Genomic DNA, 26,089 nt, shown 5'->3' with positions numbered 1-26,089 from the left:
CTCAGAGCAATTGAGATGTGTCCAAGTGGCTGTAAAAGGGATATCTGATGCCAAGGCTTAGTTCACTGGTTGGAGTATTCTCGGTCGCATTTAATGGCAACGTCATGGCAACGTCAGCTCAAACCACCAAATGGAGACGGGCATGCCGACAAGCTGACCCTGCTGATGCAGGATTAACACTAGGATGCGAGAATGCTGTGGCTTAGTTGGTTAAAGCACCTGCCTAGTAAACAGGAGATCCTGGGGTTGAGTCCCAGTGGTGCCTGTCTTGCCACACAGTTTATCATTATGGACAGCAACATGCTTCTACATTAAATTTAATGGAAGTGTTCATTTAATTTTTGGAGCAACTTGTTTTTTAAAAAATCCATACAAATTGCAAAAGATAAAATACTCATCTGTTTTGTCAGTGCAGAGGAATTAGTGCCAGCTGGCAAGGAAACGAAAAAGATTTTTTTGTCTTTAGCCAAAAACCTGTGAATGTAGAAGAAAGGTGATGTGCGTTAGTTTCTATGGCACAGTCAGTCAGCGTATCCTTCAGTTAAACATAACGTTGGTAAATCAAAAGTCCCCAGAGACGCATTTCAAATTAATCCGACCTCAACACCGTCTCCCCTAAATGTGATGGGGTTTCTTTGGATATCCTTAAGCATCCTGATAGTTGCAGAGATTTCAAACTTTTGGCACAAGTCAAACTACAAGAAGTTAATAGTTGAGCGCCTAAGTCAATATAACGGGAATGTGACTATGTAAACTTAAATAGTATTCAAAATATTGCAATTTTGTTGTAGTTTAAAAAGATATTTTAGCTGGGGATCCTCAAATGATGAGAGTAGAAAAGAGAACTATTCGACACCATCAGGAGTGCTTAACATGTGATAAAAGTGTTTTTTAATCACAAAGTGAAAATAGTGAATTTGTCTTTCACTTAGGCGTTCATTAAAAGCTCATTAAACAATGAAGGAGAGGCTCGTGTTCCGAATTCTCTTCGTGTCTCATTGTCTTGCTTTGATTTTTAAAATGTACACTGTTGGCTATTCACTCTTCCTAACACAATTAAAGAGCCGAGTTTAGTTCAGAGGTAAAGCATCTCATGCATCGTTTTCTATCACCAGCATCTCCACTCTGGATTTCTTTTTAAGCGCGATATCTTTTCTGTGATTTCTTTCGTTTGAATTCCCTCATGTGTGAATTTCAGCGCGACACATAAACTCGTTTGTCTGTTTTAAAGAGATGCAATTTTTAAAACAGACAAAATGAAAGACTGTTTAACTAAATACACATAGAAAGCGTGCACCTAATTGAGAAAATTTGGACTGGGGCAATTTATTATTGTAGCGGCGCAAGCTCACAGTGGTGCACTTGAGGAATGCGGTACAAGGGCCAGTGGTGCATTGGATAACGCATCTGATTACGGATCAGGAGACTGTAGGATCGTAATGCTCTTAAACCCAGTACCATAACCGTAGTGTGTTCAGTCCTACACAACCTTTCTATCGACTGAATAAGCCTCCTGTTCCATCTCCATCTTCTTCCCACACATTCCGGCTATTTCAGCACCGTTATTGTTGGACCACAGTCACAGATACGTAAGGGACACTATTCTGAAGAACTGTCTTAAATAAATAATGTTGCAAAAGGTAACAATAAGGAATTCTTAATGTAACCTTACATTTGGCCGTACAATACAATTTTCTGTACCCTCAAAAAACTAAAAAAAAAATATTACTGCTTTCTCCTGAGAAACACAAGTTTAGTGTCAAATCACAATAAATAATACAACAAATATACTAAATTAACACCCAGATATGACAACACACAGCTATGACAGAACACATTGAAGACTTAAAAGCCCTTTAACTTTTTATTTCCTTAATTTCCATTCTCTTCCCTCCCCAGGATAACTGAAAACTAACTATAATAAAGACTGTATATGCATTACTTGTAATACAGCTACTAATAAAGATATACATGGAAGTTAATTATTAATAAATAACACTTTTATTTATTTAACACTTTACGTGTAATGATAACATTCATTGTGAATATTTGTGGTGTCTGGAAAGCAATTTTAGTTAAATATAATAATAATTTTCAAGCAAGTGGTGCATAACCTTGTTACTTAATGAGTACATTATTTCCATTACATTCAAGACAGTTCTAATGTGATCAATTGTTCTGCTTAGTCCGCTACTGAGTTGCTTAAAACCTATGAAGAGGTGGTTTAAGCTAGACTACTAATGCAGTAACATCTAACGGGCAGCAGCTGTTATTTTAGGTTTGTTGCAATTGAGAACAGGTTTAGTACAGAGTTGCTGACAAATTTCAGCGGAGTTTATTGAATATAAGTTTATTGCAATTGACCCATTGTAGCTACCAATCAGCAGCAAGGAAAAACAAACTTCACTTGTGCCTGTCAAAATAAAGGAAACAGAGTAGTAGTTTATGTGGTAATTTCAGGTACTGTACAATGTAAGAACTAATGTTAACTACTCCCATAGTAATGCGAGGGGTCCTATCAATAGAAAAAAACAATTGTTGTAACCCGAAAAAACAACAAACACAAAACAAGAAGTCTTCCAGGAACCTAGGTAAATCCCGGTCGTTGTCTAACAACTACGAAAAAAAAAAACAAACGCAACAATTTCAAAAGAAAAAGAACATTAAAAACAAATCTGGGGAACAACAAAAACACAGAGTCTAATGCGAGAGCTTTTTCAAGTCTTCAGTGCTCCTCTCGTCTCAGTAGACCTCTCTCATATATTTGTGTACAGGTCAGCTGGAGATACACAGCTGATGGTAATTTAAGTAGGGAGCTGCGTCAGCATGCATGGGCTTCAAAGGAAAAACAGTTGCTTTCAGTAGCTAAAGACACTAGGTGAGGCTTGAACTCACAACCTCGGCATGACTCCGCTGTGCACTACTGTATAAGTACCGCGCGCTGACCGATTGCGCCACTGGAGCTGTGCAAGTCGTGCTCCTCATACAGACTGACGCTGCAGAAACACAGGGTGAAAACGGTTTCGGTTGTGGATCCATCTATACATGGGGAACACTAAAATAGCAAGGAAAATACAAGAAAAGAAACTGAAAGAATTGTGCTAACAGCAAAGGGGGACGGAGGGAGGTGGTCGGACAAGTAAATCAGCCTGGCAGATTATTTGTATCGACATTTTTTGAGTCAATCAGCAAACAGATTTCTCTTCATGTGCCTTAAACTGTGCAGTTTGTATCTTCGTTGTAGATAGGTTTCTTCAGAAGTCCAGTAAACTGACAATAATGGAGAACTAGCTGACGCACCCCGTCGTGAAGACCCTCTGTAAGGTGATTACACGTTTCATTTTCAAGTCGCCTCCTTGACACGCAATTGCAGCCCGGACACTGAGAGAAAGCAGGAGAAATGGCTTCAATTTCAATGTGAAAGCGCAGTACAGGCTCGACGGCTTCACATCTCCCATCAATCAAATAAAATTGCAGTAAAGCGATCTAAATATGACTCTGAAGTACTGGGAAAGATGATTATTTTGAGCGTGCCTCCCAGGGTCTGCTACGAGGCTGAAGTTACAGTAGCTTCTTATTCACCAGCTTCTTATGCGTGTTTTTCGTTCCACCTTAAATGGTGCTGCTGTGATGTTATGTCACCTTTCGCCTGTAGATGGCTCTCTTCAATCAGTACTAATCCGGCTGGAATACTGTAGACATCTTCACTGAAAGGGAATATCCAAATAGCGACTGTCCAAATTATATTTTTGTATGGAATATATTTCAGAAAATCGCAAACCAATTTTAAAAACTCACCACAACACGGACTTACACTGGGAAAAGGTGATTGCACTTTCTGCTTATTGCTACGGCCTTCCCCCCGATTATGAAAATGTCTCACAGTTCTGACACCGCCGTGTGAAAGACAATGTAACAGACTATCAAAATCCTGAAGTACAAGAAATTTTAATGCACCAGTTTCTTTAAATATGACCCTCTGATCCTGGCATGTCAGAATACATTTCGAAAAAGTATGGCACCAATCGCACGAATTGCAATGGCACAAATTGTTGAGAATATCACTGACCTTGCCGATATTTGCAGGGGATACGAGTGTTTTTCACATGTTGAACTACGACACGTCAAAATTGAGCTCCTTAGTCAATATCACCGGGAATGTCCAATAATGACGAACATCAGTAGCTTCAAGGAAACTTAGACTCGCACATGGAGTTTTATCTTCGAATGGAGGTTGGGAGAATTCATTTATACTCTCGTTGCTCATTAGCTAAACTATTTAAAAAATATATGACACAGATTTGTTCGAGAAAATTGTAATCGCCTTAAAGAGAGTCTTCTTGGAGATGTGCACCAGCTAGCTCTCCACTGTCAATTGTCAGGACTTTAGAAGAACATGTTCTCATACAACCAACATACAAATTACACATCTTAAGGAACATGAAGAGAAATCCGTGTACTAAATAACATAAAACTGTCGCTGCAACTTATCACCAAGCTATTTTATGTGTCTGACCACCTCTTTCCTACTTTGCAGCGAGCACAAATCTTTCTGTTTCTTCATCGCTATTTTACTGTCTCCTTCCCCTATGTGGAGATGGATCCACAGCCGAAACTTTAGGTCAGTTCCTGTTACTCTGTCCGATTGAAAGAGCTGTATTAAAGGCACTCCCATCTCTGCAGGAAAGTTATTGCTGCTCTCAACACAATATACTGCAGCCAAATATAGCGATACTGTCACTGCCTGTGGGCCACGTGTTCCTGCTGTCAGTCTATTATGTCATGTTCATCCACACCCAGAAACATTACTGCTGGAGCACAAGAGTTATATAGGCGCAGTCCATAGAGCAAGAATCTCTTAATCTCAGAACTGTGGGTTCAGCCCCCACATTGGGTCCCTCTGTGTCAATTTCATCCCCCCAATCCTCCTAGCATGACCTGATGGCGTAACAGTGATACCCAATACCCAGCGTAATTCAGCTTTCTTTCCACTTGATTCAGATTTTGATCTGAAATCATCAGCCGAACAAGAGTTTGTCTAAATCGAGGGAGATCTGCTCACAAGCAAGTATTAAACACTTCAGCATTTTCTGTTCGAATACCACACTTTGTCAAAACACTGCCGTTTCTTAAGCTAATAAGTAAGGGTTTTTAAACACGCATTGTATTGTAACGCTTACGGCCGACAGGGCGCTGTGTAAGAGCCGGCGTACCAGAGCGGGTGACGTCACCGCCCTTCCCTGTGATAGCAGGACCACAGCTACTGGGCTGTGGAGAGATCTCTCTTTGGCTCACGGGGCTAGGTCGCTGCAGAGAGACGCGGAAGTCCCGGGTTCGAGCCCCGGACGGTGCAGGGGCCGACCAGATGCGGCAAGGGCGCCCGCCTGAGCCCCCGCTGCGTTACATTGGTGTCAGAAGTGGGATGGGATAGCCCTTCGCCGGGGACGGCGATTTAAGCGGGGGAGAGTGTAACGCTTACGGCCGACAGGGCGCTGTGTAAGAGCCGGCGTACCAGAGCGGGTGACGTCACCGCCCTTCCCTGTGATAGCAGGACCACAGCTACTGGGCTGTGGAGAGATCTCTCTTTGGCTCACGGGGCTAGGTCGCTGCAGAGAGACGCGGAAGTCCCGGGTTCGAGCCCCCGAGGGTGCAGGGGCCGACCAGATGCGGCAAGGGCGCCCGCCTGAGCCCCCGTTGCGTTACATTGGACCAAATGTAACGCAACGGGGGCTCAGGCGGGCGCCCTTGCCGCATTAGGTCAGCCCCTGCACCGTCCGGGGCTCGAACCCGGGACTCCCGCGTCTCTCTGCAGCGACCTAGCCCCGTGAGCCAAAGAGAGATCTCTCCACAGCCCAGTAGCTGTGGTCCTGCTATCACAGGGAAGGGCGGTGACGTCACCCGCTCTGGTACGCCGGCTCTTACACAGCGCCCTGTCGGCCGTAAGCGTTACACTCTCCCCCGCTTAAATCGCCGTCCCCGGCGAAGGGCTATCCCATCCCACTTCTGACACCAATGTAACGCAACGGGGGCTCAGGCGGGCGCCCTTGCCGCATCGGGTTCGAGCCCCCGAGGGTGCAGGGGCCGACCAGATGCGGCAAGGGCGCCCGCCTGAGCCCCCGTTGCGTTACAGTATTGTTAATGCTTATATTAAAAAAGCATAAATTCACATAGTGGAATTTGGACTGAACAAAGTAGTCCAGCCCCTTTACAACATTACATACCCACTGATTAAAGCTTAAAACAACAGCAGCAAGAGTAACAATAATGACAACAACATGTTTGGAGTTCGGCATTTCATTTATTCTGCGGAAACATCGTATCGGAATGAACTGCCCGAGATAAAAGAGTAATTGCGGCTTCAGATCGTTTTTACAGAGCATTGCGTTGTTCTGTTCATGCTGACTACACGCTTTAGATTTGTCATTTACTGCAGGCGTTGCTTTTCCAGGTTTTTCTGAAATTCCTCGCATTTGAGCCAGCACTAAAACATTTCATTCCCGTCGCTGAATACATCGTGGAAACGGTATTTGCAACGGAATGCTGTCACACATGAAACCTTTTCGTTATTCGGTTCTGAAGTTTGAAAATGAAAATAAAACGGGGGTCACTTCATAGGCTTGAAAGAAGTCCAAGCAGCATAAAAACCCGCGAATTCTCACAAAGGCTGCACCTTTCTTCTGCTGCTTTTATAAATCTGCCTTAAACATTTGAATGCATACCTTACTGCTGCTAATCACATTCACGTGTTTACGAAGCTTTTTTCTGTCCGTTATGTTTTTGCTAAGCAGTTTCTCCGTTTTCCTCGTACTGTGATTGTCAGCGAGCACAACAAGACTGAAACAGTGTAAAGGCAGGTAAAAAAGACAGGGTAAAACGCCTGATTGTCGGGAGTGGGATTTGAACCCGTGCCTCTATTTGGAGAGTGAAACACGAAGCTGTGAATTTGCTGTTTTAAACCGCTCGACTATCCTGAAGAAATAGGTGCTGACTGCACCAGTCGCATCCGATTTTCCGTAATTTTAGGACGATTGATATGACTGGACTAACACAATTTGTGGCGTTTAGCATGACATGGAAAACGGTACCGGAGTTTTTGGGTCCGGACTACCAGACTCAGAAAGTTTTTACCCCCCCACTATCAAACTATTAAACTCCCAGCCTCTCTCACTCTCACCTGACCTCTGACCTATGATCTGAACCTCACAGTGCCTTCTTTCTTACCAAAAACCCAAACACACATTGAAAATCTATCTCTACCATACATGTCAAAAGCTCACTCCCCATCATTTCTATCCCTTTATTTCATTCTTTTGATGCATGTTTTTGCACATAACCTGTTACCTTTTTGTTGTTTTGCACGCTGCCTGTTGTTTTTTGGACATCGGCTGTTGTCTCTCTCTTTCTTTTGTTATACAATTGTATTGTTGTTGTGTTTTTTTCTTTGTACTACTTATGTCCGAGAGCTAGCTAAATAGCATTCCGTTATACCATATACCTGTGTATGAGTATAATGACAATAAACTTGAACTTGAACTTGAACTTGACATAGTCTTGCAGGCAGTATATTATTTTATCGTTTACTCGTTTAAAAAAACACGGTCTTCTCGTTCCTAAGTCAGATTTTTTGTGCTTTCGAACGTTACTTCCAACGTGGACTGACAGCTCACCCGATCTGTTTGTGATCAGACCATGGAGTCGGGGGCTGTACCAAGCGCACGTTCCTTCCCAATGCTGAGGCGATCATTCGGAAGATGGGTGTGAAGAGAAACAAGCTTTGTTGACTAAAAAACAAGGCAGGATATGCAAGAATACTAATCACTGGCGACAGTTATGTTCTCTTACTATTGAGATCCCTACATTGCGAGTTTTTTTAAGACTTTGAAACTAAAGGAAAGCGGTGACAAGTGGAACTGGCACGGGTGGGGCTTGAACCCACGCTCTTCGGTTTACGAGACCGACGCCTTACCACTTGGCCACCGCGCCTTCGCGTAAGCATGGGAATAAGGTTGTTCAAATTATTTTTTTCTGAATCTGGTTTACATCGCCAAATGTAAACCGGAGGCAGCAACAACAATAAAAGGGATACTTGTCCTTAAACTCGAACGTGATGTTCTGCAGACATGTGCACAATGTCCTGTTTTCTTGCAGTGTAGACATTTTGCTCTTCACGCTCCGCATTCATCTGCTTTGTGCATTCTTAGTCCGCACCTGTAACATTTAATGTCAGCCGTCCCCTGTTCTTCTATTTCTCTAGCATGACTGCGTCCTGCTGCTCGGCTTTTGTTTGTAAAGTTTGAGCGAGCGCCCCGTTCAGTGTCACTTTGTCACTGTGGTCAGAAAGCATTCATGATTCTGCTTGAGCTGCTTCATGAATTCTAGCGACTGTAAGAGCTCTTTCTAAAGTCAGCCCTTCCTCCTGCAGCAATTTATAGTCTCTTATGTGCACATTTTTCCACAAGTTGATCTCTTAACATGTCAGTTTCCAATACTCCAAAGTCACAAGATTTAGCCAGTTCTCTTAGTGCAGTCACAAAAGCATCAACAGATTCGTCCTGAGACTAAGTTCTCTGCCTAAATTTATGCCGTTCCAAAACCACATTTCTCCGCGGTGTAAAGGAAGCGTCTAAGGCAGCTACAGTCTTTTTCTCCAGGGAGGTTGGCGAAAATCCGCTGCACGGGAGCCCCGATACAGTGCAGTAATGTAGCACGTCCCACGGCATCCTGAGCTTCTGTAGATCCACTGGCTATTTAAAACAAATCTGTACGACTCCATCCATATCTTGTATTCCGTATACAAATCCTGGGCTCCGAGGTTCAGTAGAAGCGGTGGAAAAAGCTGGGCATCAGCAAAGCTTCTCGGCGCGGCTGCCATATCTTCCATGGCCAAGCTAAACGAAAAGTCCGAAAATTCATAAGTTCGTTTCTACCAGCAAGAGAACTAAAATCTGCACTGCACTCGCTTTGAGTCCGTCAAGCACTCATCTCTCGTCGCCTTCAATGTTGTGTATGTTAATTAAGAGACGTTTTTATATCATTTTAACTATTTTATTAACTACACAGATCACGCCCTTACACCATATATACCTGCCTTCTACTCTCTCGTTCTGTTGTCTGGCGATGTCTACTCACTATACTACATTTAGCATGACTTCTTGTTGCAGTTGAGCTCAAAGCTGGAGATGATCTCCATATTCTACCACACTATCTAGTCCGAAACGTAGTACACAGTACATACTTTTTTAAGTGAAGTCAGGTTGTTAAAAAATTAAACCAGCGCCCTGTCACTGAAACGTACCCCATTCTCCCGCGCAACAAGCGGGGGTACTCAGCACTATGCTAACGAGGAGCGCTTGTCTGCAGCTGAGCGTCAGTTCTGTTTACTGTCAGCAGTCATTGCCTCATTTCCGAAGACTTTTTCACCTGCTTTCAGCTTTTAAAGACAGTCAAAAACGCTCAAGAAGTAATTCATGTCAGTTGGAAGTCTGTTTCTGTTGTCTCAGCTCTTGATAAAGGAAAGCCGTGCGTGGGAGACTCCCTCTCTGAAGACGTTTGCCGTCACCCTGCGAGGGAGAAGAGCCATCAATCACCGAGGCAACCACTGAGACAGTTAACATTAAACACGTGAAATGCGAGATGTTGTGATTTTTTTCCCCGCTTAAGGCTTCTATTGTTTCTTCTCTAACGAGAAAGACCTCTTTATTAGAAGTGAGATTTTAACAAACGTCTCCAGGGTTAACTGCGACCTGAACGCAACGCCTTAGACCACCAGCCATCTTGCCTGTGGTACTTAGAGCAGCGCTCAATAAAAATGATCAGAAACCGAAAGCGCTTCTTATGCGGATCAGTATATTCCGATTCCACTGGTTCAGCAGAAGAAATAAGAAAAGCCGAACTCAAAGCACTGTGTTGCCATTACGGGTACTCTGCAGCTGCTTTAAAATCTACTCACACCGTGTTGCCATTAAGGCTACCTAGTTAAAAAAAAACTTATCGTCATCTTTTTGAACGTGATTATTAGACACCCGTTAAATCTCCACCGAGGTTTCTTGAGAGATCTTCAGCGAGCGAGTATTAAAAAACTACGTCGCTTCCAACCTCTGCTGTCACTGTAAACTCGGACGTGATGTTCTGCAGAGTTGCAGTGTGCCTTTCCTCTTGTCGTATTCAAGAGTACTCACTGTGTGAGCTCCTCACTGCGTGTTCTGTACTCTACTGTGATTTAATTTAGATGATTACGTGGAGTAGAGTGACAAGATCTACTTGAACATTTTCGGTTTGTGAAATGAAACACTAAATACACTACTGTAAATACAAGTAATGGACATTTAAAATAACCACAGTACAGCTAGAAGAGTGAAAGATAAAAGACTATTTAGAATGACATTCACAATAGACTTAAGAACAGCACAACCGCCCGAAAAGGGTCTTGAACCCTGGGCCCTCAGATTAAAAGTCTGATGCTATACCGACTGAGCTATCCGGGCTCTGAAAGAAGGTCAACACTGTCGGGATCCTCGCAAGTCACGTGTCTCTTGTTCCGAAGAGCAGTCATACCTGACCCGTCTGGAATGACCACTGACAGACTATCCAGAAGCGACGGCACCAATCCCAGTAGTATGAGTGAGAAATACAGCATGACATGGGTAGTTAAGGGGCTCCCACAATCCATCTTTCCTCACATTACTGATTTTTTTCAATAGCATTTGGACCTTTTTTCACATTCAGATTTTTTTCTCATTTAATAAAATCTTTTAATCAACAACATTAAAAAGAAAACAAATGGAACATTTTTTGGAACAATAATTAAAACAATCTTTCAATGCCTTGGTTGTATACGTGTGCACACCCTTTATAAAAGGAGTTGCAACAGTGCTGAAATTTAAAGAGCATTTCTGTAGAGAAAACAGCCTTGATGTTAAGCTTAGGGAGCCTGTCTTTTAGAAATTCTATTTCTTAACACCTTGCACAGCCTCCCGACAGACTAACAAATATTTTTTGGAGAAATTGGCTCACACACCGGAAGACACTAACGTTTATTTACGTTAGAGTATGTGAATAACAGTTTAACCGAAAAGGTTTGTAATTGTGATTTTGTTAAAATTCAATAAATCGTCTCTCAACAGTTAGAATTTATTAAGAAATTGTTTTATTTCATAAACTATAAGACAATTAAGAGAGTTTATAGGTCATATCCGTCGCTTATGTTCTTTTAACTCTAGAGTTCAGGATCCAAACCCAGCTGCGGACGATTGTGTTTCTTGAATCTCTTGTAATCATCAAATGTCGATGTGGAGTCCTTCAGTACTTTCTCGAGTTGTGCCATGGATATTTTATACGATGAATACTTGTCATGCTCTTTTGCATTTTCCTTAACAAACGGAAAAAGTTCAAAGTGTGTTTATGGCTGTGCGTCACATCTACACGAGAGCATTTGTAACAGTACAGGACACGCAGTGAGGAGTTCGTGAAGCTTTCAGTTTAGTGCGCAGATCAGGAGGAGGATTCGCTCGCTGAATGATCTCTCAAGAAATCCCGGGTGAGATTCAACAGGTGTTTTCTGCAACAGCCACGACAAGTGTGAAGCAATCTCTGGATTTCCTGAATTTGAACTAAATTATTAGTTCAAATAATTTAGGATTTAACAGAACTAAATGAGGTACATTTAAAACAGCAGCGCAACTCTGGAGGACGTCGAGTGTGCCTGTATTTAATTGTGTAAACCTGGCTCTCTCTGAACACGAGCAAAGAGTTCTCACTCAACAGAAGATTGTGATGTGAGTACTGTAACATAAAGCACCTGGAGATGCCAGGGATTGAACCAGGGACCTCATACATGCGAAGCATGCGCTCTACCACTGAGCTACATCCCCGATGAAAAACGTAAACGAACAGACTTAGAGATGTGCAGATGCTCACTGATCACAATCCACCACTCACGAAGAATGCCTGCAGTTTCCCACTTTCACGTTTCCTCTACTACAGAATAAATTCATGGGAATGAAGAAATAAGGAAGGAAAAATAATCGCATTGAAGCTTCAAGAGACTGGGCACAAATTAATCTATTATTTTTGTATCCAGTCACACGTGCGACTGTGGTTAATTCCCAGACGGGGAAGTGCTTTTTTTCTACCTCCTTACTCGACTGTCTTTCAATTCTGTTTTATTTGAAAGCTTTTTGCATATTTTAAGTGCTCTTGATTAAACTATGCATAGAAAAACAGCACTACTGATGATTTTCATGGACCGATGCACACTTATTCTGTACAACTCGAGTGATAAAACCCTGTCTGCAAATATTGTAGAAGAAAATAAAAGGGTGAAACAACGCCCCAACCAAAGGAATGGTAACAGGAAGGATCGTGTTCTTATTTGATAAGTCCTTTTGAGATGTCTTGTCAATGCACACAGGCGTTAGAGCTGAATAATTTACTTTTAGTGGTGTTTTTAAACAAAGATGGAACATGTTATTTCTATACCAGGAAGAAAGGAGCAGACTTTAACTTTAAGAGGCAAAAACGACACCTTATCAAAGCTAATATTAATTAAAATGACATCACAACAAAAGAGTGGAGACTTGAGTGAATAAAATTAGTTTTCATTGGACGTCTGTGTCTCCATAACTTTGTAGGTGAGAGAGAGGATTGTGATAATTTGCAGGTGCTTCTCGGAAGTGCGTTGGTGGTACAGGCGCCTTCCAAATAATTAAGTCGGGTTTGAATCCCAGCCAGTACAAACCCAAATCTTTTCAAGATAATTTGTGGTCCGCTAACACATCTTTTGAAACACTACAACAGGTAACACCCCGTGTGAAACATCATGAACATCTGTTAAAGCCTGAGTTTTACATACTCTAACGTAAATAAACGTTAGTGTCTTCCGGTGTGTGAGCCAATTTCTAAAAAAAAATATGTGTTAGTCTGCCGGGAGGCTGTGCAAGGTGTTATAAAATAGAATTTCTAAAAGACATTCTCCCTAAGCTTAACATCAAGGCAGAAAAAATGCTGTTTTCTCTATAGAAATGCTCTTTACATTTCAGCACTGTTGCAACTCCCTTTATAAACGCATACAACCAAGGCATTGAAAGTTTTTTTTTAATTATTGTTCCAAAAAATGTTCCATTTGTTTTCTTTTTAATGTTGTTGATTAAAATATTTTATTAAATGTGAAAAAAAATCTGAATGTGAAAAAAGGTCAAAATGCTATTGAAAAAAATCAGTAATGTGAGGAAAGATGGATTGTGGGAGCCCCTTAACTACCCATGTCATGCTGTATTTCTCGCTCATTCTACTGGGAGTGGTGCCGTCGCTTCTGGATAAAGTCTGTCAGTGGTCATTCCAGACGGGTCAGGTATGACTGCTCTTCGGCGCAAGAGACACGTGACTTGCGAGGATCCCGACAGTGTCGATCTTCTTTCAGAGCCCGGATAGCTCAGTCGGTAGAGCATCAGACTTTTAATCTGAGGGCCCAGGGTTCAAGTCCCTGTTCGGGCGGCTGTGCCGTTTTTAATTCTATTGTGAATGTCATTCTAAATAGTCTTTTATCTTTCACTCTTCTAGCTGTACTGTGGTTATTTTATATGTCCATTACTTGTTTTTACAGTAGTGTATTTAGTGTTTCATTTCACAAACCGAAAATGTTCAAGTAGATCTTGTCACTCTACTCCACGTAATCATCTAAATTAAATCACAGTAGAGTACAGCTCACACAGTGAGTACTCTTGAATACGACAAGAGGAAAAGCACACTGCACATCTGCAGAACATCATGTCCAAGTTTACAGTGACAGCAGAGGATGGAAGCGAAGTAGTTTTTTTATTATTCGCTCGCTGAACGATCTCTCAAGAAACCTCGGTTGAGATTTAACGGGTGTCTAATAATCACGTTCAAAAAGGTGACGATAAGTTTTTTTTAACTAGGTAGCCTTAATGGCAACACGGTGTGAGTAGATCTTAAAGCAGCTGCAGACAGAGTACCCGTAATGGCAACACAGTGCTTTGAGTTCGGCTTTTCTTATTTCTTCTGCAGAACCAGTGGTATCGGAATATACTGATCCGCATAAGAAGCGCTTTCGGGTTCTGATCATTTTTATTGAGCGCTGCTCTAAACAACAAGAAGTCATGCTTAATGTAGTATAGTGAGTAGACATCGCGAGACAACAGATCGAGAGAGTAGAAGGCAGGAATTTAAGGTGTAAGGGCGTGATCTGTGTAGTTAATAAAATAGTTAAAATAATATAAAAACGTCTCTACATTTAGATACACAACATTTATGGCGACGAGAGATGAGTGCTTGACGGACTCAAAGCGAGCAGAACACTGCAGATTTTAGTTCTCTTGCTGGTAGAAACGAACTTCTGAATTTTCGGACTTTTCGTTTAGCTTGCGCCATGGAAAATATGGCCGCCGCGCCGAGAAGCTTTGCTTATGCCCGGCTTTTTCCACCGCTTCTACTGAACCTCGGAGCTCCGGATTTGTATACGGAATACAAGATATGGATGGAGTCGTACAGATTTTTTTTAAATAGCCGGTGGATCTACAGAAGCTGAGGATGCCGTGAGACGTGCTACATTACTGCACTGTATCGGGGCTTCCGTGCAGCGGATTTTTGCCAAACTCCCTGGAGAAAAAGTCTGTAGCTGCCTTAGACGCTTCCTTTACACCGCGGAGAAATGTGGTTTTGGAACGGCATAAATTTAGGCAGAGAACTTAGTCTCAGGACGAATCTGTTGATGCTTTTGTGACTGCACTAAGAGAACTGGCTAAATCTTGTGACTTTGGAGTATTGGAAACTGACATGTTAAGAGATCAACTTGTGGAAAAATGTGCACATAAGAGACTATAAATTGCTGCAGGAGGAAGGGCTGACTTTAAAAAGAGCTCTTACAGTCGCTAGAATTCATGAAGCAGCTCAAGCAGAATCAAGAATGCTTTCTGACCACAGTGACAAAGTGACACTGAACGGGGCGCTCGCTCAAACTTTACAAACAAAAGCCGAGCAGCAGGACACAGTCATGCTAGAGAAATAGAAGAACAGGGGACGGCTGACATTACATGTTACAGGTGCGGACTAACAACGCACAAAGCAGATGAATGCGGAGCGTGAACAGCAAAATGTCTACACTGCAAGAAAACAGGACATTATGCACATGTCTGCAGAACATCACGTCCGAGTTTAAGGACAAGTATCCCTTTTATTGTTGTTGCTGCCTCCGGTTTACATTTGGCGATGTAAACCAGATTCAGAAAAAAATAATTTGAACAACCTTATTCCCATGCTTATTCGAAGGCGCGGTGGCCAAGTGGTAAGGCGTCGGTCTCGTAAACCAAAGAGCGTGGGTCCAAACCCCACCCGTGCCTGTTTCATTTGTCACCGCTTTCCTTTAGTTTCAAAGTCTTAAAAAAACTCGCAATGTAGGGATCTCAATAGTAAGAAAACATAACTGTCGCCAGTGATTAGTATTCTTGCATATCCTGCCTTGTTTTTTAGTCAACAAAGCTTGTCTCTCTTCACACCCATCTTCCGAATGATCGTCTCAGCATTGGGAAGGAACGTGCGCTTGGTACAGCCCCCCACTCCATGGTCTGATCACAAACAGATCTGGTGAGCTGTCAGTCCAGGTTGGAAGTAACGTTCGAAAGCACTAAAAATCTGACTTAGGAACGAGAAGACCGTGCTTTTTCATACGAGTAAACGATAAAATAATATACTGCCTGCAAGACTATGTCAAGTTCAAGTTCAAGTTTATTGTCATTATACTCATACACAGGTATATGGTATAACGAAATGCTATTTAGCTAGCTCTCGGACATAAGTAGTACAAAGAAAAAAACACAACAACAATACAATTGTATAACAAAAGAAAGACAGAGACAACAGCCGATGTGCAAAAAACAACAACAGGCAGTGTGCAAAACAACAAAAAGGTAACAGGTTATGTGCAAAAACATGCATCAAAAGAATGAAATAAAGGGATAGAAATGATGGGGAGTGAGCTTTTGACATGTATGGTAGAGGTAGATTTTCAATGTGTGTTTGGGTTTTTGGTGAGAAAGAAGGCACTGTGAGGTTCAGATCATAGGTGAGAGGTGAGGTGAGAGTGAGAGAGGCTGGGAGTTTAATAGTTTGATAGTGCGGGGGTAAAAACTGTTTCTGAGTCTGGTAGTCCGGACCCGAATGCTCCGGTACCGTTTTCCATGTCATGCTAAACGCCACAAATTGTTCGTCCAGTTGTATCAATCGTCCTAAATTTACGGAAAATCGGATGTGACTGATACAATCCGCACCCATTTCTTCAGGATAGTTGAGCGGTTTAAAACAGCAAATTTACAGATTTGTGTCTTTTAAGCTTTGTGTTTCGCTCTCTAAATAGAGGCACGGGTTCAAATCCCACTCCCGACAATCAGGCGTTTTACCCTGTCTTTTTTACCTGCCTTTACACTGTTTCAGTCTTGTTGTGCTCGCTGACAATCACAGTACGAGGAAAACGGAGAAACTGCTTAGCAAAAACATAACGGACAGAAAAAAGCTTCGTAAACACGTGAATGTGATTAGCAGCAGTAAGGTATGTATTCAAATGTTTAAGGCTGATTTATAACAGCAGCAGAAGAAAGGTGCAGCCTTTGTGAGAATTCGCGGGTTTTTATGCTGCTTGGACTTCTTTCAAGCCTATGAAGTGACCCCCGTTTTATTTTCATTTTCAAACTTCAGAGCCGAATAACAAAGAGGTTTCATGAGTGACAGCATTCCGTTCCAAATACCGTTTCCACGATGTATTCAGCGACGGGAATGAAATATTTTAGTGCTGGCTCAAATGCGAGGAATTTCAGAAAAACCTGGAAAAGCAACGCTTGCAGTAAATGACAAATGTAATGCGTGTAGTCAGCATGAACAGAACAACGCAATGCTCTGTAAAAACGATCTGAAGCCGCAATTACTCTTTTATCTCGGGCAGTTCATTCCGATACGTTTCCGCAGAATAAATAAAATGCCGAGCTCCAAACATGTTGTTGCCATTATTGTTACTCCTGCTACTGTAGTTTAAAGCTTTAATCAGTGGGTATGTAATGTTGTAAAAGGGCTGGACTACTTTGTTCAGTCCAAATTCCACTATGTGAATTTATGCTTTTTTAATATAAGCATTAACAATACAATGCGTGCTCAAAAACCCTTACTTATTAGCTTAAGAAACGGCAGTGTTTTGACAAAGTGTGGTATTCGAACAGAAAATGCTGAAGTGTTTAATACTTGCTTGTGAGCAGATCTCCCTCGATTTAGACAAACTCTTGTTCGGCTGATGATTTCAGATCAAAATCTGAATCAAGTGGAAAGAAAGCTGAATTACGCTGGGTACTGGGTATCACTGTTACGCCATCAGGTCATGCTAGGAGGATTGGGGGGATGAAATTGACACAGAGGGACCCAATGTGGGGGCTGAACCCACAGTTCTGAGATTAAGAGATTCTTGCTCTATGGACTGCGCCTATATAACTCTTGTGCTACAGCGGTAATGTTTCTGGGTGTGGATGAACATGACATTATAGACTGACAGCAGGAACACGTGGCCCACAGGCAGTGACAGTTTCGCTATATTTGGCTGCAGTATATTGTGTTGAGAGCAGCATTAACTTTCCTGCAGAGATGGGAGTGCCTTTAATACAGCTCTTTCAATCGGACAGAGTAACAGGAACTGACCTAAAGTTTCGGCTGTGGATCCATCTCCACATGGGGGACAGTAAAATAGCGATGAAGTAATGTTTCTGGGTGTGGATGAACATGACATAATAGACTGCCAGCAGGAACACGTGGCCCACAGGCAGTGACAGTATCGCTATATTTGGCTGCAGTATATTGTGTTGAGAGCAGCAATAACTTTCCTGCAGAGATGGGAGTGCCTTTAATACAGCTCTTTCAATCGGACAGAGTAACAGGAACTGACCTAAAGTTTCAGCTGTGGATCTATCTCCACATGGGGGAAAGAGACAGTAAAATTGCAATGAAGAAACATAAAGATTTGTGCTCGCTGCAAAGTAGGAAAGAGGTGGTCAGACACATGAAACAGCTTGGTGATAATTTGCAGTGACAATTTTATGTTATTTAGTACACGGATTTCTCTTCATGTTCCTTAAGATGTGTAATTTGTATGTTGGTTGTATGAGAACAGTTTCTCCTAAAGTCCTGTCAATTGACAGTGGAGAGCTAGCTGGTGCACATCTTCAAGAAGACTCTCTTTAAGGCGGTTACAAGTTTCTCGAACAAATCTGTGTCATATTTTTAAAATAGTTTAGCTAATGAGCAACGAGAGTACAAATAAATTCTCCCACCCTCCATTTGAAGATAAAACTCCATGTGCGAGTCAAAGTTTCCTTGAAGCTACTGATGTTCGTCATTATTGGACATTCCCGATGATATTGACTAAGAAGCTCAATTTTTACGTGTTGTAGTTCAACATGTGCAAAACATTCGTATCCCCTGCAAATATCGGCAAGGTCAGTGATATTCTCAACAATTTGTGCCATTGCAATTCGTGCGATTGGTGCCATACTTTTTCGAAATGTATACTGACATGCCAGGATCAGAGGGTCATATTTAAAAAACTGGTGCATTAAAATTTCTTGTACTTCAGGATTTTGATAGTCTGTTACATTGTCTTTCACACGGCGGTGTCAGAACTGTGAGACATTTTCATAATCGGGGGGAAGGCCGTAGCAATAAGCAGAAAGTGCAGTTACCTTTTCCCAGTGTAAGTCCGTGTTGTGGTGAGTTTTTAAAATTGGTTTGCGATTTTCTGAAATATATTCCATACAAAAATATAATTTGGACAGTCGCTATTTATTTGGATATTCCTTTTCAGTGAAGATGTCTACAGTATTCCAGCCGGATTAGTACTGATCGAAGAGAGCCATCTACAGGCGAAAGGCGACATAACATCACAGCAGCACCATTTAAGGTGGAACGAAAAACACGCATAAGAAGCTGGTGAATAAGAAGCTACTGTAACTTCAGCCTCGTAGCAGACCCTTGGAGGCACGCTCAAAATAATCATCTTTCCAAGTACTTAAGAGTCATATTTAGATCGCTTTACTGCAATTTTATGTGATTGATGGGAGATGTGAAGCCATCGAGCCTGTACTGCACTTTCACATTGAAACTGAAGCCATTTCTCATGCTTTCTCTCAGTTTCGGGGCTGCAATTGAGTGTAAAGGAGGCGACTTGAAATTGAAACGTGTAATCACCTTACAGAGGGTCTTCACGACGGGGTGCGTCAGCTAGTTCTCCATTATTGTCAGTTTACTGGACTTCTGAAGAAACCTATCTACAGCGAAGATACAAACTGCACAGTTTAAGGCACATGAAGAGAAATCTGTTTGCTGATTGACTCAAAAAATGTCGATACAAATAATCTGCCAGGCTGATTTACTTGTCTGACCACCTCCCTCAGTTCCCCTTTGCTGTTAGCACAATTCTTTCAGTTTCTTTTCTTGTATTTTCCTTGCTATTTTAGTGTTCCCCATGTATAGATGGATCCACAACCGAAACCGTTTTCACCCTGTGTTTCTGCAGCGTCAGTCTGTATGAGGAGCACGACTTGCACAGCTCCAGTGGCGCAATCGGTCAGCGCGCGGTACTTATACAGCAGTGCACAGCGGAGTCATGCCGAGGTTGTGAGTTCAAGCCTCACCTGGAGCAGTGTCTTTAGCTACTGAGAGCAACTTTCGAGTTTAGATAGTGTTAGGTATTTGATGGAGATAAATTAACATCAAACGAACAAGTAAAGATTTATTTCGAGTCACAATCGAAGAAGGCTCCACAGCTGAAACGTTGTGTTTACTTCTATTTTCAGCATGGAATAAACCTATACTTTTCCATTTGCAGCCCACGCATGCTGTGATGCAGCTCCCTACTTAAATTTCTATCAGCTGTGTACCTCCAGTTGACCTGTACATAAATATATGAGAGAGGTCTACTGAGACAAGAGGAGCACTGAAGACTTGATAAAGCTCTCGCATTAGATTCTGTGTTTATGTTGTTCCCCAGATTTGTTTAATGTTCTTTTTCTTTTGAAGTTGTTGCGTTTGGTTTTTTTTCTGATTGGTAGCTACAACGGGTCAGTTGCAACAAACTGGCTGCTGAAATTTGTCAGCAGCTCTGTAGCAAACCTGTTCTCAATTGCAACAAACCTAAAATAACAGCTGCTCCCCATTAGATGTTACTAAAGTAGGAGACTAAGCAGATGAAGTGGAACAATAGATTACATTGGAACTGTCCTGAATGTAGTGGAAATAATATCGTCATTAAGTAATGAACAATTGCTTTCCAGACACTACAATTATTCACAAGGAATTTTATCAATACTTATTTTATTAATAAAAGTGTAATATCTTAATAATCAACTTTAATGTTATCTTTATTAGTAGCTGTATTACAGGTAATGCATGCACAGACTTTATTATACTATAATGAATTTTCAGATATCCCGGGGAGAGAACTGAAATGAAGGAAATACATATTTAAAAGGGGTGTAAGTCTTAAATGTGTTCTGTCACATAGGGGTGTTAATTGAATAGATTTGTTGTAATATTATTTGACTCTACACTTGTGTTTCTCAGGAGACAGCATTAATATTGGGGATTTGCGGATACAGATAATAAGTTGTACTATACAGGCAAATGTATGGTTACCTTAATGAAAAAAAACTCTTATCATTACCCTTTTCAACATTATTATTTAAGACAGTCTTTCAGAACAGTATTCTCGTATTAGTGGCTATAGTCTAATCATAATGGTGGTGAAACAGGCGAAATGTGCGGAAAGAATTGGAGATGGAACAGGAGACTCATCCAGTCAATAGAAAGCTTGGGTAGGACTGCACTAACACCGTGCCAGTGCTTAGTAGCGTCATTTAAAAATAATACGTGGTTTAACAATATCAACTGCTCTTCTGTGAGCTCAGCTCCACTACTAGTAATACATTGCCCAAATTTTCAAATTAGATACATGTGTTTTCTACGTGTATGTAATAGGTACTTTTTTGTTTTAACTGATTTAAAATATAATCTTTATAAAACAGACAAAGGGGTTTATGTGTCGCGCTGAAATTCACACACAAGTAAGGAAAGATATCGCGCTTAGGAAGAAATCCAGAGTGGAGACGCCGGCGATTGAAAACAACCACATACAGCCTGTATGTGCTCTACCACTGAACAAACTTCCGACAACTACTGTATCTTTATCTGCAGCACTTTCTTTTAGGAAGAGTGAGGAGTCTACAAGCCTAGAAAATAAGACAACTAAGTGAACGACAAATTTTCACTTTTTGATTAAAGAACATAAAAAACACCTTTCTTCCAGCCAAATTCAAACCAGAGAACAAAGAGTTCCCAGCTGTTTCCACTATATTCCTCCGCTCTTACAACTGAGTTATCGAAAACACAGGAAGCCCACCTTTTGTCTTACATAAAGCACAATGTAGTGCAGCGGTCCTATTTATTTAAAACCCAGTTCGAAATCAAATCTCATTCCCATAGTCCTGTTTAGTTTGAATTTAAGCAGTTGTAGCAGCAATGCTTGGTAATAAGACAGAATTAAGCGTTGCTGTGCTTTCCTTAATGAGGCCCCATCTCACTCTCCATCTCTGTGGTTCAGCCACAGAGAAAGTATTCATGCAGGCTGATTTAAGATGTTTTCTTTTGATAAGGGACAGCTCCCAAACGGGGATGCACTTAGATAAGCCTGGCTATCATGATCAATGGTCATCCATTGGCGCCTATCTGTCTAGGGAGTGCCAAATGGACATCTGGACTGCATTCCTAAGTGTCAGGAGTATGTGACTCGTATCTCACCTTGATCAACCAATTAGAGACTGGCAGGGTGTGGTAACACCATGTGGGTCTCCAATGCCCGCCAAACTCTCAACCAATCAGAACACATCTGTGTCTTGGTCAAAAAGGGAGCGCAAGCTCAGATCAGGGCTCTCCTTGGCCATTTTCGCGCATCCTCAGAGACAATCACGTGACAAAGGCTGTTGTCTGCAAAGGGACTTGGACTTTGTTCTAAGCGCGGGGCCGAGGATCCTGTACGTACTCAGAATTCTACCAACGTGAACGCTCCGCTTGATCAACGGCAGCCCACAGTTGGACCCTCGTCGACAACCTGAATAGCTTATTCAGAAGCAGCGCTGGACCGGGAACGAACCAGCTTCTTCCTGGGCAAAAGAGTGACTTGTGAGGACTAGCCGTCACACTGCATAGAGTGCATAGTGCATAGAGACTTTCTACCAGCCAGCCGGACTGCTGGTAGATCCCCTCGGAGCAACGACTGCCCTGCGCGCCGCAGTCAGATTCCTCCGCCCGTCCTACTCCGAGCTGCACCTCGACTGGTTGGCCAGTAGCCAGAGGACGCCGGGACAACGCCCATTGGACAACCGCTGGGACTGAGGCTGCAACAGAGCCTGTCAGCTGGTTTGGTGTTCGTGCTGGGAAATTCCAAATCCATACACAGTGGATAAGTAAACCCCATGTTCTACATTGCGTCTTGAGAATTCAATTGTACCTCAACACAAGTTGTTATCAATTTAATTCATGAGTAATGTATTTACTTACGATTTTAGAGTAACAGTGGGTAATAACACTGATTAGCGATTTGGTAACCGAACGATATATATTGACATATATTCTCTGTTGTGTATCTCTTTGTGTTTGCATCTCTTCGAGATTATATACTTTGTATATTGATAACCCTCACAGTAAGGTCTGCTGCTCGTATCCAGGCAGACTAGTATATGTTTGGTGCACAATTTATATGAATAAATGTATCTCGTGTATTGAACCCGTGTGTGCGTTGTTAGTTGTTCTGACGATTGATTTTCTAAAAACCACAACGAACAACCTCGTGATTACTGCTACAATTAATAATTGTCTCAGTAAACCCATCAAACCTCTACACTTGTATAGTATAATTTATTATCTGTACCCTCAAATCCCCAATATTACTGCTGTCTCCTGAGAAACACAAGTGTAGAGTCAAATCATATGAAATAATACAACAAATCTATTCAATTAACACCCAGATGTGACAGAACACTTTTAAGACTTTAAGACCCCTTTAAATAAGTATTTCCTTAATTTCAGTTCTCTTCCCTCCATGGGATACCTGAAAATTCACTATAGCATAATAAAGGCTGTGCATGCATTACCTGTAATACAGCTACTAATAAAGATAACATTAAAGTTGATTATTAAGAAATCACGCTTTTATTAATAAAATATGTTTTGATAAAAGAAGTCTTAATAGAACCTAGGTAAATCCCTGTAGTAGTCTAACACCTACAAAAAAGAAAAAAAAAACAGAACAACTTCAAAACAAAGAGAAAAAGAACATTAAAAACAAATCTGGGTAACAACAAAAACACAGAAAAGTGAGTGCTTTTTCAAGTCTTCGGTACTCCATCGTGCTCCTCTCGTTTCAGTAGACCTCTCTCATATATTTGTGTATAGGTCTGCTGGAGGTCCATTGCTGATGGTAATTTAAGTAGGGAGCTGTGTCAGCATGTGTGGACTGCATAGGAACAAGTAAAATTTTATTCCATGCTGAAAAGAGAAGCAAACAACGTTTGAGCTTTGGAGCCTTCTTCAGGTCTGACAAGGAACAAACCTTTACTTGTTCCTTTCATGTTAATTTAGACCTGATCTCCAGCAAATACTTAACAGGACCTAAACTGGTCAGTTAGTTTAAATAGTTGAAAATATAGGCCACACTGCTCCAGGTGAGGCTTGAACTCAATCTCAGCATGAGTTCGATCGCACCACTGGAGCTGCAGAAGTCTTTTTTTACACAGACTAATGCAATTGCAATTAGTCACGAAACAAACGAGAACTGCAGCTGTACACTTGAGACAGGATGCTACTGTATTAATTTTGTTTAACACTCCAGTCGAACAAGCCGACATGTCACTATTGCTAAATCATTACAAAAGACGCCAACTAATGACCAGTTTTATTTTTAACAGAACTTTACTGAAAGTTAAACTTATAAAACTACCTGAGCAAATAAATACAACAATTATTGTTCCTCTGACCTTCTCATTATTTCTTTTTTTAAATGAATACATTTATTTATCCACAGTGTGCCTTGTGCTTACTTTTCAGAACTCTCTCTCCTGTGTCAGTAGGAGCTTACATTTCAAGTTAAGTTCTTTAATCAGTTCCAATATCTTCCTTTCAAAGTAGGGAAGAGCAAGCTGGCATGTTGTTTTGCCTGTGGTTATTCTTTATGACTATATCTTCTGACACCTGTGCACAATCCTACAACATTACAAGAGAAGCACTATAACAGGAGTCATAAAAATGCAAGAAGCCACTTTGAACAATCTTTCGGAATTGTAAAACAACTAACGCTTTGCTTGGCTGTCATTTGGTTTGTATACCAGTCCATCAAGAGCCAGCACCATCATCATCAGGTCATGTGCAGTCCTACACAACCTTGCGATTGACTGGGATGAGCTACCTTTTCCATCTCCATGGCATGCAGCACACTCTGGCTGTTTCAACACAGTCATTATTGGACCACAGTGCACTGTCTCTTCTGTCCTGTGGCTATCATAATCACTTTTAAGAAGCCAAGTTTTTTTCTTTAACATGTGCTTGGGTGCCACCCATTTCCTTATTATCCCTGCTTTCCACTGATAACCACAAATACAGAGACCCATCACAATAAAATACTTAGCAAATCTATTCAGTTGACTCCCAAATTTTATAGAACATATTAAAAGCTCCCACTCTATTTATATAACCATTTGCTCTGTTCTGTTCTCTTCACTTCCTAGCATATCTTAAAGCTCACAGCTACTAGTAATGATTGACATTAAACATAAATAGTAAATGACACTTCTGTAAATACACACATTAATAAACTTCATTATTAATAAATATGGTATGAGTGTAAAGCAATTTTAATTAATATTCCAATACATTTCCAAGCAACGGATTATTTCCACTATATTTGGGAGCCTTCTAATGCAATCCTGCGTTACACCGAGTACGGTGCTAAGCCAAATGAAGACAGTTTAAATTAGTCCGCTACTTTAGTTACTCTGGAGTGCTGCAGTTGTTACTTTGTGTTCATTGCAATTGAGAACAGGTTAAGTTCGGCACTGCGGACTAAGCACAGCAGGAAAGTTTGTTGCAATTGGACTTAAGGTGGAGCACAAGTTTAGACGGCATCTGCGTTCTAAGCACGGGTTGAACTCCTGTTAGTATGCTACTTTCAGTTCGATGCAATTGACCCATAGAGTTTGCCCTAATAAGGTCTGAATGAAGCTTAAGCAGAGCCAACCCATTGCCTTTATAACTTCCATTAATCTCCACCCATCTTCCCTCGCTCACTTTTGATCTTTCTAAGACAAGCATTTAACTGGAGTTCAGCCCAATGATACTGCTGAGAACCAGAGAAAAAATATATATATATATTGTAACGCCCTCGCCTGGTGGTGAGGAGGAAGCGCCCCTAGGCGTGCATAGTACCGCTGGGCATGCTGGGAGTTGTAGCCGGGGAGAGTCTGAGGGTCAGCACGGTGACCAGCGGCTGACCCTACCTGTGTAAATAATGTCCTAGTAGTTCTAGTGCCCTGTGTAGTCTTATAAGTATATAGCGTGTTGTTAAGTAATTACCACCCTAAAGATGTGTACGTGTTCTGTCAGTCTCCTCATGTGCATGTATATGCTGTGTTTGGTTTTGTGGTTGTTAAAGAATAAAGCTATTGCTTGGTTTGTTAATTGCGTCTCCACTGGTCCTTTGTTCTGAGAAAAACCTGTAAATGCTACATTGGTGTCAGAAGCGGGCAGGATGGACAAATCTTGGCAGACATTAGCCGATTCTGTCAAGTGCTGTCTGACTCTAAAAGAGACAGAACCCATCGGCAGCGCACATAGGGAGCCTGAGCAACTCCTGGGTGCGACAGGTGGCCACAGCCCTTACCAGGGCTATCCAGTAGTGGTCCTGCCGGTAGAATTGGGGCGACTGCCTGCTACTCCCGCCCAGTGGATGCCCCAAAGAGAAGATACCCTCCCTGCCAGAGCTGACCAGCGATTCCCA

The 26,089-nt window shown here is 41.7% G+C and overlaps 5 non-coding genes across 5 annotated transcripts; 3 read left to right on the top strand and 2 right to left on the bottom strand.

The window, feature by feature from the left end:
- Positions 1–7,911: 7,911 nt before the first annotated feature.
- Positions 7,912–7,983, bottom strand: trnat-cgu (transfer RNA threonine (anticodon CGU)). The gene has a single exon. It is a non-coding gene; the product is annotated as a tRNA-Thr (tRNA).
- Positions 7,984–11,798: 3,815 nt separating this feature from the next.
- On the bottom strand, positions 11,799–11,870 carry trnaa-cgc (transfer RNA alanine (anticodon CGC)). The gene has a single exon. It is a non-coding gene; the product is annotated as a tRNA-Ala (tRNA).
- A 1,548-nt stretch (positions 11,871–13,418) lies between these two features.
- Positions 13,419–13,491, top strand: trnak-uuu (transfer RNA lysine (anticodon UUU)). Its single transcript has one exon. It is a non-coding gene; the product is annotated as a tRNA-Lys (tRNA).
- A 1,793-nt stretch (positions 13,492–15,284) lies between these two features.
- Positions 15,285–15,356, top strand: trnat-cgu (transfer RNA threonine (anticodon CGU)). Its single transcript has one exon. It is a non-coding gene; the product is annotated as a tRNA-Thr (tRNA).
- Positions 15,357–19,593: 4,237 nt separating this feature from the next.
- Positions 19,594–19,687, top strand: trnai-uau (transfer RNA isoleucine (anticodon UAU)). Its single transcript has 2 exons — positions 19,594–19,631; positions 19,652–19,687. It is a non-coding gene; the product is annotated as a tRNA-Ile (tRNA).
- Positions 19,688–26,089: the final 6,402 nt, after the last annotated feature.

The sequence above is a fragment of the Lepisosteus platostomus genome, chromosome 5 (genome assembly GCF_059453375.1).
Source record: "Lepisosteus platostomus isolate fLepPlt1 chromosome 5, fLepPlt1.hap1, whole genome shotgun sequence".
Lineage (NCBI taxonomy): Eukaryota > Metazoa > Chordata > Actinopteri > Semionotiformes > Lepisosteidae > Lepisosteus > Lepisosteus platostomus.
Note: the sequence above shows the minus strand (reverse complement) of the source record. Positions and strands in the feature narration are given on the sequence as shown.